Genomic DNA, 13,021 nt, shown 5'->3' with positions numbered 1-13,021 from the left:
CTTCTTTCTTGTTTATTTGTTTGTTTATTTATTTATTTATTGGGCTGGGGATGGACCCCAGGGCCTGTGCATAACCTTAGTGTTTTCTCATCAAAGTTCAAATCAAAGAGAAATATACTTATATTTTATTTGGCGAATGCATTTTAAACGTAATTCAGATATAATCTTAAGAACTCATAAGAGAGATCCCCTGTGGCTTCTTTCCCAGTTTGCTCCAATTGTAACTTCATGGTAATATTTGAAAAATGGTGTGGTGGGAGTTAGACATGCTTATACCATAGAACCAGGATATAGCCATTGGCACAACCAAGTTACACAACGTCTTCATCACCACAAAAATCAATCACCTTTGTAATGGCTCTCTTCAGGACCGCTTCTCCTTTCCTCTTTAAACTCTGGCTACCACTGATCAGTTTCCATTCCTGTAACTTATTCATTTAATCAATGGTAGGTGAAGGGAATCCTATACACAGCCCCTGGAACTACTGTTTTTCACTTAGTGAATTTCTCTGGAGAGTCATTCCAGTTGCTGCGTCAACAAGTTGTTCTTTTTGTATTTCAGTAGCTGCACACTTTGCCTTGCTGCAGATAAATTTGTCTACCCATTCGCCCAGAAAAGGTTATCCACATTTTTCTCTTTTTGGGAGATATTAAGAATAAAGTTGCTATAAACTATAATACACAGGTTATTTGTGTGAACATAAGTGCTTATCTCTCTGTGATAAATACTGGAATGAAATTCTTAGGTCCTACGGCAGATCCATGTTTACCTTTAAAAACAGACCATAAAAATATTTCCTAGAGTGGCTGTAACATTTGGCATTCACACCAGCAATATAGGTGTGATCCAGGCTTCCTTGAATTCTTGCTAGCCATTGATGGTGTCATGCTTATTTTGGTTTTTGGTATTTTGTTTGGTTTGTTTTAGTGCCGGGGATTGAAACCTGGGGGAATCAGCCACTCAGCCACATCCCCAGCCCTATTTTGTATTTTATTTAGGCACAGGGTCTCACTGAGTTGCTTAGTGCCTTGCCATTGCTGTGTCTGGCTTTGAACTAGCAATCCTCCTGTCTCAGTCTCCAGAGCCACTAAGATTAATATGTTTTTTTTTTTTTTAATGAGGACATCCTGATTGGTGTGTACTGATATCTATTTAATTATCAGATCCTTAGTGGCTGATGATGTTAGGACTTCACCAGTGAATCTGGGCTTGAGGGAGGGCACAATTCAGCTCATGATAATATGCATTCTGTTACTGCAGAGGATTCTAAAATTGTCAATTAATTTCTGCTGATGGATTGTGTTGTTGGGGTTCCTGTATCCTTGCTGATTCTGATGGGTTGTTGTATATGTTGTTGAAGATACTGAAGTCTGAAAGGAAAGTGACCACAACACTTGGAGCAACCAAGAGATCTTTATTGCAGCAGTGCAAAAGAGGGGAGAGGGAGGGAGGGAGGGAGGGAGAGAGAGGGGGGCGAGGAAGGAGAGAGCAAGACCAAGAGAGCAAGACCAAGAGCAAGAGAGAAAGAAAGAGCCAGAGCAAGAGAGGGGCCAGGCAGGAGGGAGTTTTTATAGCCCAAATGTAATGGGGTCTCTGGGTCTGCAAGCTGCCTTGTTGGCATACAGTGAGTGGATCATACAGTAGTGTCATCGTCTGCCTTCAGGGAGATGGGGCAGAGGTCATTTGTGGGTTTCCAGACGGGTGGGGGTCGAGTGTTCAGCCTTGAGTGGGGTCGAGTGTTCAGAATTGACGCAAACAGGTGATAAAGGACCAGACAGAGGGGGGTTAAAGTGCGTGGGCTATCCTGCAGCTAAAGTTTGTTCAGCCTGCCCTGCAGACAACTTAGTTCAGCCTGTCCTGCACCTAACAAAATATCCAATTGTAATTGTGAAATGCTCTATGTCTCTGTTCATTTCCATCCGTTTTTGTTGCATATGCACGTATGCCTTCTGTTATTTTTTAAAATACTCTTTTAGTTGTTAATGGACTTTCATTTTTATTTATTTATTTATACGTGGTGCTGAGAATTGAACCAGGTGCCTCACACATGCTAGGTAAGCACACTACTGCTGAGCCATCAGCCCAGTCCCTCTGTTGGGGTTTTTGTTGGTTTGACCCTTTTATCATTGTGTAATGTCCCTGTGGGTCACTCTATCTGATCTTAATACATCCAGTGCTGCTTTCCTTTGCTTAATGTCTGCAGGCATGGTATATCTCTGTCCATCCATTCTTTCCTACCTGCCTATATCATTATATTTGACATTAGTTTCTTTGTAACCAGAATATACTTGCTTCATGTCTCTTAATCCACTCCTCTAATCCTTCTTTGAACGGATGTATTCAGACCATTGACATTTAACGTACTTTTTGAAATGAGCGGACTTACATCTACCATTTTTTGTTCACTTTCTGTTTGTAACGTTTCATTTGTTTTCTGGGACCATATTCTTTTCCTTGCCTCTCTGTGGTGGCTGCAATATATTTTAGAATTACACATTGCTGTATCCATAGTGTTTTTGATAAGATTGGTTTATATAGCAGTTTAGGTTTCTGTCTATATAGAGAGACACAGTACATCAGTGTCATTATTTTACCAGTTCAAGTGAGCTACAGAAAACTTACATGCCTTTTATATGTCTTTACCCTCCCTGTTTAAAGTCTCATTATTTTGAACACTCCCTTGACATAAATGTAGAACCATGCCAAACAGTGTATGAATTTTTCTTAAACCATCAAACATAATTCAGGGAACTCAAGAGAAGGAAATGTGGTGTTGATTATTTTCCTCCTTTCTTTCTGACGTCTCAGATTGCCTTCTATTATTTCCTTTCTGTTTGGAGAGCTCCTAGGGGCCATTCTTTTATGGTAGAAGGGTGGGTGACAGGTTCCCTTGGTTCCTCAATGTGACAACTTCTGATTTCCGTTCAATTGCTCAAGGTGCTTATTGCTGTGGAGGAGCGTGGCTTGACCCTTGTTTCCTGGGTTCTTGAAACTTTGTGCCACTTAATTCTGTCTCCACGTTTTCTGATGAGCACTCCACTGTCATCAGAATTAGTTTCACCCTGTAGATAATTTGTTATCCTTCTGTTTTTCTTTGTAGGTAGTTTCTTTGTCTTTAGTTTTTAAAAGTTGGATTGCTATGCATCTTGTCATAAAGTTCTTTTGATTTTTTTTAAATTCCATTTGTGTTTGTACAATATCTCAAACCTGTAGGTTTCTGTTTCTTGCCAAATTGGTCATTTCCTTGCTTGGCTGCTGTTTCAGTCTCGTCCTTCAGCCTTTGATCCACACTCTGGTAACTAGAACATTAGACCTTTTTACGTTGTTTCCCAGGTCCCCGTCGGAGGGCTCTGCTGGTCTTCCACAGGAACCCTAAGGGCAAGGCTGGGAGAGCAGCTCAAGGACGAGCCCCAGGGTGAGGAGCCCCGCAGTTCCGGAGACCAGGCCCGGGCTCAGTGCACCGCCCCGACGCCGGGTGGGGCAGGGGACCAGGACCGGAACCAGAACTTTCCACACGCACTGCCAGGGCTCCCGCAGGCGCCAGGGACCATGCAGGAGAAGTCGGAGCTAAGTGAGCCCTGGCCAGTGCCGTGGGGCGGGGCGCGGTTCGTGATGTCACAGACGGGGCGAGGCGTATGGAGATGAGGCAGCGCAGGGGCTGCTGCGTGGGCACCTGCCGCTCGCAAGCGGAGGCTTTCCCGGGCTGTGGGAGCCGAGGCAGGACTGCTGCGCGAGGCGGGGTGGATGCGTTGCGCCAGGGCTAAGAGGACCCGGGAGTGTGAGAGTCAAGTGACCGTGTGTGTACAGTGTGTACAGTGGAGGGCGCTTGAGGCTGCGTTGGGCGGGAAGCTGAGCCACTCATACTTACCTGGCAGCGGAAACACCACGATCCTTCATTGCAGTTGGGAGGTGCTGACCCCTGTGATTTCCCCAAATGTGGGAAACTCGGCTGCATAATTTGTGGTAGTGGGGACTGCATTCGCGCTCTCCCCAGGTTTCACGACAGTAAAATAGAGTCGACGGACCTGTACCTCACTTTTCCCTACAGTTGCATCCCCTACACCTGCCTGTACTCCTGTCCCCTCTCCTTGCTCAGATTTCAATTTTCTGTGATTATTTTGCATCCAGGACAGGTGAAAATAGTGGCGCAAGAGAACTGTGTCTCCTGGCATTAAGGGTCTTACTTCCTCCATGAGTTTTCGGGGTTTTTAATTTTTGCTTGAGATTATTACTGCTTTGTGTGTGTTGCCGCAGGTGTCCTACTGGTTATTTTCTGAACCATGTCTCACGGTGTTGAGAGGAAGCAGTTCTTCTTTCCCAATTCACGTGAGTGCTTCTATGGGCAAATGGCATGCGTGGAGCCGACAGAATGTGCCTTCCAACAACCGTTTTTAGGCTGTGCAACCATGGTAGGAGAGCTGCCTGTATCTACAGTATTTATTAGAAGGCATTGACTCGGATACGATCAATCCTGCGATCTTGTTCCTATCTTCAGAGGCCACCCGGGTCGGAATTCTGTGCTGTCCTCCCAGGGGCATAAAATTAGAGGCTCTTGTACAGGACTCAGGACCACAGTCCATCCTGGGGGCTTCCACTAGGGCGGTTTTCCTACCCACCTCCTTGCCTTTTAAGTAGATCACCCTTCCTCAAACTTCATTTCTTATGTGATTGCTGACTTGCTTGATCTCTTGCTGTCACACACTATATCTGTTCTCAAGTGACTTTAGATATCACACCGACCCATCCTTTCCAGCCTCTTCACATTCATGATTCTCATTTCCTTACCGTCCCCAGCCCTTTCCTCAGGCCCTTGCTTATCACTTTCATTGTCAGAAAAAGTGCTGTTCTCTCAGCCTCTGCGATAGTGTGCTCCACTGTCAAATTATAGAGGCTTCCTTCCTACATACCCCCTCTCCTCAAATGGCAGAACAAATTGTAAATAGTTATTCTTTTTCACTGTCAGAAGTCATGTCTTCTCCTTCAATCCCAGCACTCAGGAGGCTGAGGCAGAGGAGGATTGTGAATTCAAAGCCAGCGTCAGGGAAAGCAAAGCGCTCCATGAGACCCTGGCTCTAAATAACACACAAAATAGGGCTGGGGATGTGGCTCCATAGTCGAGTGCCCCTGAGTTCAATTCCCAGTAGGAAAAAAAAAAAAAGCCAGAAAGAAAGGAAGAAATTTATTGTGCCAGGTGTTTTGTTGCATGCCTGTAATCCCTGTAAACACCTGAGGCTGAAGCAGGAGGATCACAAATTCAAAGTCAGGGGCAACAAGGTCCTAGGTAACAGAACCAGATGCTGTCTCCAATCAAAGAATAAAAAGTGCCGCAGTCTGGCTGGGCACAAATCACGACCCACTGAAGCAGGAACAAACTTTATTTTTGAACTGCAAGAAAACACTTCACACACGCTCAGGGGAATTCTCCCCAATGCCACACCACTCCTCCAGGAACCTCCAGCTGGAAATATCTCTCCCAGAAATCCCTCCTCCTGCACTTCCCCAACCAATGGGAACTCTTGGGGAATCCCCAGGAATCCCCAGGAGAAGTCCAAAGTAGCACAGAACTCAAAAGTAGCAGCCCAGGTGGATAGTAATGCCTCCCCTGTCAACCAATACAGTTGGCAAAATGCCAGGGGCCATACAGACTCAGCCGTGGCTCTCAGCAAAAAAGGGTTGGGGATACAAGGTAGATGAACCGTGACCGGTCAACTTTCAGCACCATACAGAGGAGAATACTTTGGGTTTGTGGAGTGTCCAAGGAATTTCCTTGTTCTCAGGGCTGTGATCACTATCTTATGTTCCAGATCCCCGAGGGAGGAGTTTCTGACAAAGAGCAGCCCTCCAGTATGGCAGGTGGGAACTGCTGGCCTAGGGATTTCCAGGCCTATCTGAAACACTGATGTTCCCGCATGACGTTGGGGTTTTCTGTCTTTGGGAAGGACATCTTTCCAGTCCTGGAGCCACCAGTTGCCTTCTATCTGACTTACAGTCCGCTCTTTCAGTTTCCTTGGTCTTAGTTTTGCAAGAGTCATATGGAAAAAAAAATAAGAATAATAATAAGAGAATGTTAAGTACTCATACAATTGTTGCATAAATCAAATGAAGTAGAGTGCTCGCCTGCCGCAGTCCGGCTGCAGCAAAATAACCGGGGGGTGACGAAGAACTTGTGTACGTTGATACAGCAGGAGTGGGAGCCGTTTATTGCAGGACAGGAGCAGTATTTATACATTCCACACAGCTTATCTAATTAGCATAAACTAGATACATCAGTCAACCAATAAGGAATCTCCACACTTAATGGCTCGCTTTTGTTACTTCTCAAACCACTCCCTCTGGCATTTTGCCAGGCACCATCCAGACTTGTTTACAAACTCTAACATTCCCCTGGCAAAATGCCAGGTGTTATTTTGACTTGTTTACAGACTCTAACATTTCCCCATTTTGTTTAATTTAAATAACGGCCATAGTGGTTTTTACAGAAACACCATAAATAACCTGCTACAAACAGAAAGGGAGGATACAAAATGCCACAATACCAAGCCACTTGATGGCTCCATGCAAGAAGCCCTTGGAAAAATTATACCAGCAATGACACTGTTAGCAAAGATACCGAGTTACAATTTGTTATAGCTTACAGTTTGTTGTCTCAGTCCAGGTAAAGCAGTGTCTCAATAGATTAACTCACAGTCCAGGTAAATTCTGCAGGCAGCTAGCTTAAATCACAGTCCAGGTAAGTTCTGCAGGCAGCTAGCTTAAATCACAGTCCAGGTAAGTTCTGCAGGCAGCTAGCTTGATCCGAAGTTTCGTCCGTTTCTCAGCCGAAGTCTCCTCTGGTTTTCAGCAACACTGGAAATTCTTCCACCTTGGTCTTTACCGGCACTGGGACGAAGGCAGGAACTCAGGATGGCTAAAGAAAATCCTGTAGCATTCTACTAAGAAAACAACCTTCTGAACAATTTAGTACATTATCTCAAGGTTTTTTTTTTTTGCATTTAAAATAGCATTAATAGTGCTCATTACTCATCAGCTTCCAGGTGTGGGAGAACCATTGTAGTTTAGTTATTGGCATTGAAAATGACCAAACATCAGGGACGCTGGTAGCGTCTTCTGCCAGCTGTGGCATCCTGGGCAGCCGCAGATGGCCCTGGGGAGTGTCCCAGACTCAAACTGCTACTGGGCACAGGGAGCAAGAGCCTGCGAGACTGTGCCTCCAGGTCAGGTCTAGATTTGGGCTCGCGGCAGTGGAAGAGCCAGCTCCCCGGGCAGGAGGCGGGGAAGGGCCAGTCGCCGCCGCCTCTTGGAAAATCCTTGCTGCGCAGTGACCGGCTTGCACACTCGGCAGCCGCCTCTCCGCTTCACGCACCCTCCGGTAACGAAAAGTATTTAGTAATAGCCTTTTGCTGCAACTTTTTTCCTGATAATCCTTCTTCTTCTGAACTTTCTTTTTCTTTCTGACTAGAGTTCCTGGGCTCTTATCAACACATGCCCTAACTATTCTTGGTTCCACTGGGGTGCCTCCTTCCCTTAGTAATTTACTTCTCACCCCTTCCATATTTTCATCATAAAGACAATACAATACACTGAGACAAAACAAGACACAAATATACTGTATCAATCTTCTCCATTTTCTTGAAATAGCCATTTTTCCTCTCGCCCTATCTGCCTAGGGACGAGCAGATTTGCTCCCGTCCTATCTATGGACGGGCAGCTTTTTTTCGTCACTTACCCCCGAGTGTCCCGGGGCTCGCCGTATGGGCCACCATCTGCCGCAGTCCGGCTGCAGCAAAATAACCGGGGGGTGACGAAGAACTTGTGTATGTTGATACAGCAGGAGTAGGAGCCATTTATTGCAGGACAGGAGCAGTATTTATACATTCCACACAGCTTATCTAATTAGCATAAACTAGATACATCAGTCAACCAATAAGGAATCTCCACACTTAATGGCTTGCTTTTGTTACTTCTCAAACCACTCCCTCTGACATTTTGCCAGGCATCATCCAGACTTGTTTACAAACTCTAACATTCCCCTGGCAAAATGCCAGGTGATATTTTGACTTGTTTACAGACTCTAACACTCGCCTACCAGGTGTGAGGCAGTGGGTTGGATCCCCAGCACCACATACAAATATGTGTCCACCTATAACTAAAAAATTAATATTAAAAAAATCAAATGAGATAATCTGGTAATAGACCTAGATGTGTGCAGCCTACATGAAAAATAGGCCAAAAGGAAACAATATCCAAGATAAAGTTTTTCTCTGTAAATATGAAATATAAAGGAAAGTGCATAGACTTCCGCTTTGGGCTTTCATAACATCTGAATGAACTTGCATTTATAAATGAAATATCCATTCACAAAGTAACAAAGTAAGTTAGTATTGAAGGATACCACATTTAAGACAGAATTTATATACATATCCACAAAAAAATGATTTCTGTTTAATACATTCTTTTGTGACTGTCCCCAAACTGGAAGCAATACAAATGTCCATCAGGAAAGGAATGGATACAGAATGATGCATCCATCCATTGGAACACTACCCTGCAACAATAGGCAAAAGTAACTTATAGTGACAGTATTTTGAGTGAAACTGCACAAAAAATTGATCGTGGTCTGGGATTGTGGCTCAGCGGTAGAGTGCTCGCCTGGACGTGCGAGGCCCAGGGTTCAATCTTCAGCGCTGCATAAAAATAACTAAGTGAAGATATTGTGTCCATCTACAGGTAAAATGTAAAATTTTTTAAAAGCATAGGACATGACGAAAACCAATCGTTAGGTTGGTATCTGGAACATCCAGTCCACAAAGGCTTGGCCCCAGTGCAGTCGTGTTCAGAGGTGAACCAATTTGGGGGAAGTGGTTGGATTGCGAGGGCTCTAACTTCACTGGATTGATGCATTGATGGGTTCACAAACTTAACGGCATTATTGGGAGGTGGTGAAATCTGTAGAAGGTGGCACCTAGTAGAAGGGAGTGAGTCCTTGGTGGCATGACCTTGGGGACCATGTCTTGTCCCTGACCCTTTCCTGCTTCCTGTTTGCCAGAGGGTGAGCAACTTTCCTCTGTCTCATCCTTCTGGGGTGATGGTTCTGCCTCACCACAGCTCAAAATTTTACAAAGGAAGAAAAAGAAAAGAAACAAAAACAGACTCAGCTGACCATGGACTCAAACCTGACACCGTGAGGCAATATAAAGGTTTCATGCTGATTTTATTTAAATGTCAGTTTCATCACTGGAGCTTTTTGGAGGCCGAAGACCCTCAGAGGGAGAGTGCAGTCCTCCTCTCTGAGCAGCAGGGACTCCTGCTCCCAGGAGTGTCCCAGGAAAACGCCTCAACCTACAGTAGGTTTGCCCTGAAAGGAGCTATAGAGAATGAGCCATAGACTTCATCGTACCTGGGAATTTTCTCTCGTTTAAAGGGGGATATTGAATCAAATTATGGCTTCAAAACTGCCTCCATAACGTGTCTTAGTGGCAGGGTGGAAAGCATTTTTACATGGAGGGCAGGGGAAATGCTCATTCCTCGCCCATCCTCAGCTCATGGCCGAGGCCTCTATATGAAGACACAGAGTAACAAGAGGAAAGCACGCACGTTTATTTAGTCACAAGCTTTTCCTGCCACAGTGCCTTCCTTCCTAAGGAAGAGACACGGGAGTAAGCTGTGGACCCAGAGGTGTTTTCTACATGACATTGTTGAAGAGTGGACGGCAGTTAAGGAAGACCATGCCACAAAAGGAGAGTGATCTAAGGTGATCAGCAAGGAAAGGAAGCAAGGCCCACTCGGTTCATGTCGTGTCCCTGGCTCAGAGATAAGATGCTTCTTTCATCTGGGTACAGGGGATCCCTCTCAGGTGAGGGTCTTAGGACCTGCTTCCATGGAGAAGGGGGGTGGGGGTGGTACACTTTCCACTCTGTTCCCAAATTGCTTTGACTTCTGCCATTCAGTGTGCCCGTGCCTTGGAGCTTGGGTAGTGTTCCATCCCAGGCCTGCAGACCGGCCTCAGGGAAAGCGGGCTTCGTGCGTTTCCTTCCTGCACTCCAAACCAGGGAGCCAGCAAGCCGCGGGCCTCTGCCTCGCTGCACCGACCCCCTCCCGCCCGCCCAGAAAGGAAGGTGCGGGAACCCAGGCCCGGCAAGTGCTGGGCTGCGTCCGGGGCGGCGTGCCCGGTGGATGGCTACCGGAGGGAGCCTCCCTGAGCCGGGAGGAGCCACAGGCGGCGACCTGGGCTGGGCTGCGCCGCCCCCTTCGCCCTGCCCTTCCCGTTTCTGCTGGTGGCCAGCCGTGTGGCCTCCCGGGGCTCCGCGGCGCTGCCGGGGTCAGCCCCCTCCGTGGCTCGACGCTGCAGGGCCCAGAACACTGTGGGCAGTGGTCAGGACCCGAGCCTTGCCCGCAGCTCGGCTTCAGAGAGCACCGCACTTCGGCCCCGGCCGCGGCGCGACGCCTCCTCTCCCTGGGGCCCGGCGGGCTGCGCCAAGTCCCCGCGGTCTCGGCTCGCCGCTCGGGCTGCAGCTCGTGTCCCCTGGCGCCCGGGACCTCCACGCCGCCGCTCGCTGGAGGGTCCGGCGACTCCGCTCTCTGCCCCGGGTCACCTCCGCAGAGGAGCCAGAAACTCTGGACAGAATCTGCCTATGCAGAGCCACCAGTGGCCGCCTGCATCGGGCACAGGCCTCGCAGCGAAGGCTTTCTCGGGGTGGTGGCCGCCGCCTTCCCAGCTCAGGGTCCGCGGAGGACAGGGCTGGGGCTGGGTCCTTCCTGGGTCCCACGGAGGCCGGCTGGGGACTTCCGACAAAGAAAAGGGAAAGGTTCCACCGAGATTTGAACTCGGATCGCTGGATTCAGAGTCCAGAGTGCTCACCATTACACCATGGAACCCACGAAGGCGGCCTCTGAATCGTGCTCGGAGGTGCCCAGGGACGAACGGCATGCCTAGGGACCAGTGCCAAGGACTTCGTTTGCGCTACAAACACGCGGGGCCAATTGCTCTTTAGGCTCAGGCACAGGAAATACCCGTATGTCCCCCATCTTTCTCTGCCTCGGGTGAACACTTTCCTGTCCTCAGGTGAAAGTTCTGCAAGCGATACTGTGATTTTCCTTTTCCTGGTCTTCCCACTTTTCCCTTGACCCAGGGAAACCCCAGGATTGTCAAGATGGGACCTGGGACTCCCGAGTGCCTTGGCTTACAGGACGCAAATTAGGTAAAGGTGTTTCATCAAGGGAGGATTGCTGTGCAGGGAACTCTCTTTTTCATATAATTAAGATAGGTTTGTTGGTCTGGGAAGGGAATATATTCTTTTTCACAATGAATGCAGATTTGTTGAATTAAAATAAAAACCAGTCAAACATGTTTTTTTTTTTTTTTAATTTTATTAGATGTTGATGGACCTTTATTTATTTGTTTGTTTATTTATGTATTTATATGTGATGCTGAGAATTGATCCCAGTGCCACACATATGTGAGGCAAGTGCTCTACCACTGAGCCACAACCACAGCCCTCAAACATGTTTAATGTCTGTTTTTTCTTTTCCTGGTTCCCAGGTATTGAACCCAGGAGCACTGAACCACTGAGTGAGACCCCTGGCCCTTCTTAGTCTTGGAGACAGGGTCCCCCTAAATTCCTTAGGGCCTCACTAAGTTGCCAAGAGTGGACTGGAACTTGCCACCCCCCTCTGCCTGGGCCTTGTGAGCCACTGGTATTACAGGTCTGTGCCAAACCCTGCCAATGTTTGTATTAATACTGAAACAAGAACATACCTGCCTGTGACTCAAAATCCACCATACACGGCCTCCCCAGGGGGCAGGGCCCTGACACTTAGACACACTGTTTCCTGAGAGGTGGCCAAGCTGAATCCATTCCAGTGTCTCTGCCAGAACCCCTAAAGTTGGGTGGTTTTTAAAAAGTCTCCCCGAATCAGAGTACCCGAGAGCACTCACTACTGCGTCTAGGGTGTGTGTACCCAGGTTCCCTCACAGTTTACACAGTACTTATGTGCTCATAAGTACTGCATAAAGTTAAATAGTTACACAGATGATCAATAAAGATGTGCGTGCATCGCAGGAAAGTTCTCCGGGTGGCCTTCGTTTGTGAACCATAAACCTGGACACCTTAACGTTTTAAAGAGTGGGAGGAGGAGGGAAATAAATGAAAGGTACTGACGATGAGGTTGATTACATTAACTGTACGTACAAATATGGCCTAATGAATCCTGCTATTAGGTATAATTATGGTGCATCAATAAAGACTTTGAAGAGAACTTACTTGAACATTCAGTGATTTAAAAATGGGGCCTACTGTACAAGCAAGTTAGCAGTCTGCTGAGGGGGGCAAGAAAGGAAACTTGATAAAATGCTCATGGAAAACAAAATAAAGAAATCATATTTGATGGTCACAGCAGAAGGTTAGAGATTCCTTGATGGTTTCTGGCTGGTAGGCCTCAAGTTCAGTTTGACTCTTGTTTGCCTGTGTGTGAATCCAAAGCTCTAGGCCTTCAGCCTAATAGCATGTCGACAAAACAATTCCTCCTTCCTGTCCCCCAGACTCTCCTTTATGAGGGATGGACCAAAAGTTGGGCATAGTCAACACTCTCTGTCATCATGATGGCAGGTTTCTCTCTGTCTCGGGAAATCAAAACGGACCATGTCAGACTCACTGAAGAGATATTCCTTTAGTGGTTCATCTTGATTTTTCTTGCTCTAATCACAAGGACACTTGCTGGTATACGGAGCAACTTCCAAACCAACAGAAACCTACTTTAAAAACAAATTAGGAGAGAGGTTGTCACTGTGTTGTCCAGTGCGGCTCCAAACCTCTGGGATCAAGCAATCCTCCTGCCTCAGCCTCCAGAGGAGCTTGGACTACAGAACTAAGGCATAGGTCAACATGCCCAGCAAGGAACCTACTGAAATGTGGAGAAGCACAGATAAATTATAAGTGAAAACGGGGAAAGGGAGAAAGCAACGTGTAAGATGGAAGAGGAGCTCTCTCCCTGAGAGCTGGGAGGATGCTGAAGGCAGGAAAT

At 47.0% G+C, this 13,021-nt stretch overlaps 1 non-coding gene and 1 pseudogene across 1 annotated transcript; one reads left to right on the top strand and one right to left on the bottom strand.

Annotated features, from left to right (window-relative positions):
• Positions 1 to 3,861: 3,861 nt before the first annotated feature.
• On the top strand, positions 3,862 to 3,995 carry LOC139707515 (U1 spliceosomal RNA; annotated as a pseudogene).
• Positions 3,996 to 10,804: 6,809 nt separating this feature from the next.
• On the bottom strand, positions 10,805 to 10,876 carry Trnaq-cug (transfer RNA glutamine (anticodon CUG)). Its single transcript has one exon. It is a non-coding gene; the product is annotated as a tRNA-Gln (tRNA).
• Positions 10,877 to 13,021: the final 2,145 nt, after the last annotated feature.

The sequence above is a fragment of the Marmota flaviventris genome, chromosome 10 (genome assembly GCF_047511675.1).
Source record: "Marmota flaviventris isolate mMarFla1 chromosome 10, mMarFla1.hap1, whole genome shotgun sequence".
Classification (NCBI taxonomy): Eukaryota; Metazoa; Chordata; class Mammalia; order Rodentia; family Sciuridae; genus Marmota; species Marmota flaviventris.
The sequence above is the reverse complement of the archived record's forward strand: the minus strand, read 5'-3'. Positions and strand labels throughout refer to the sequence as shown.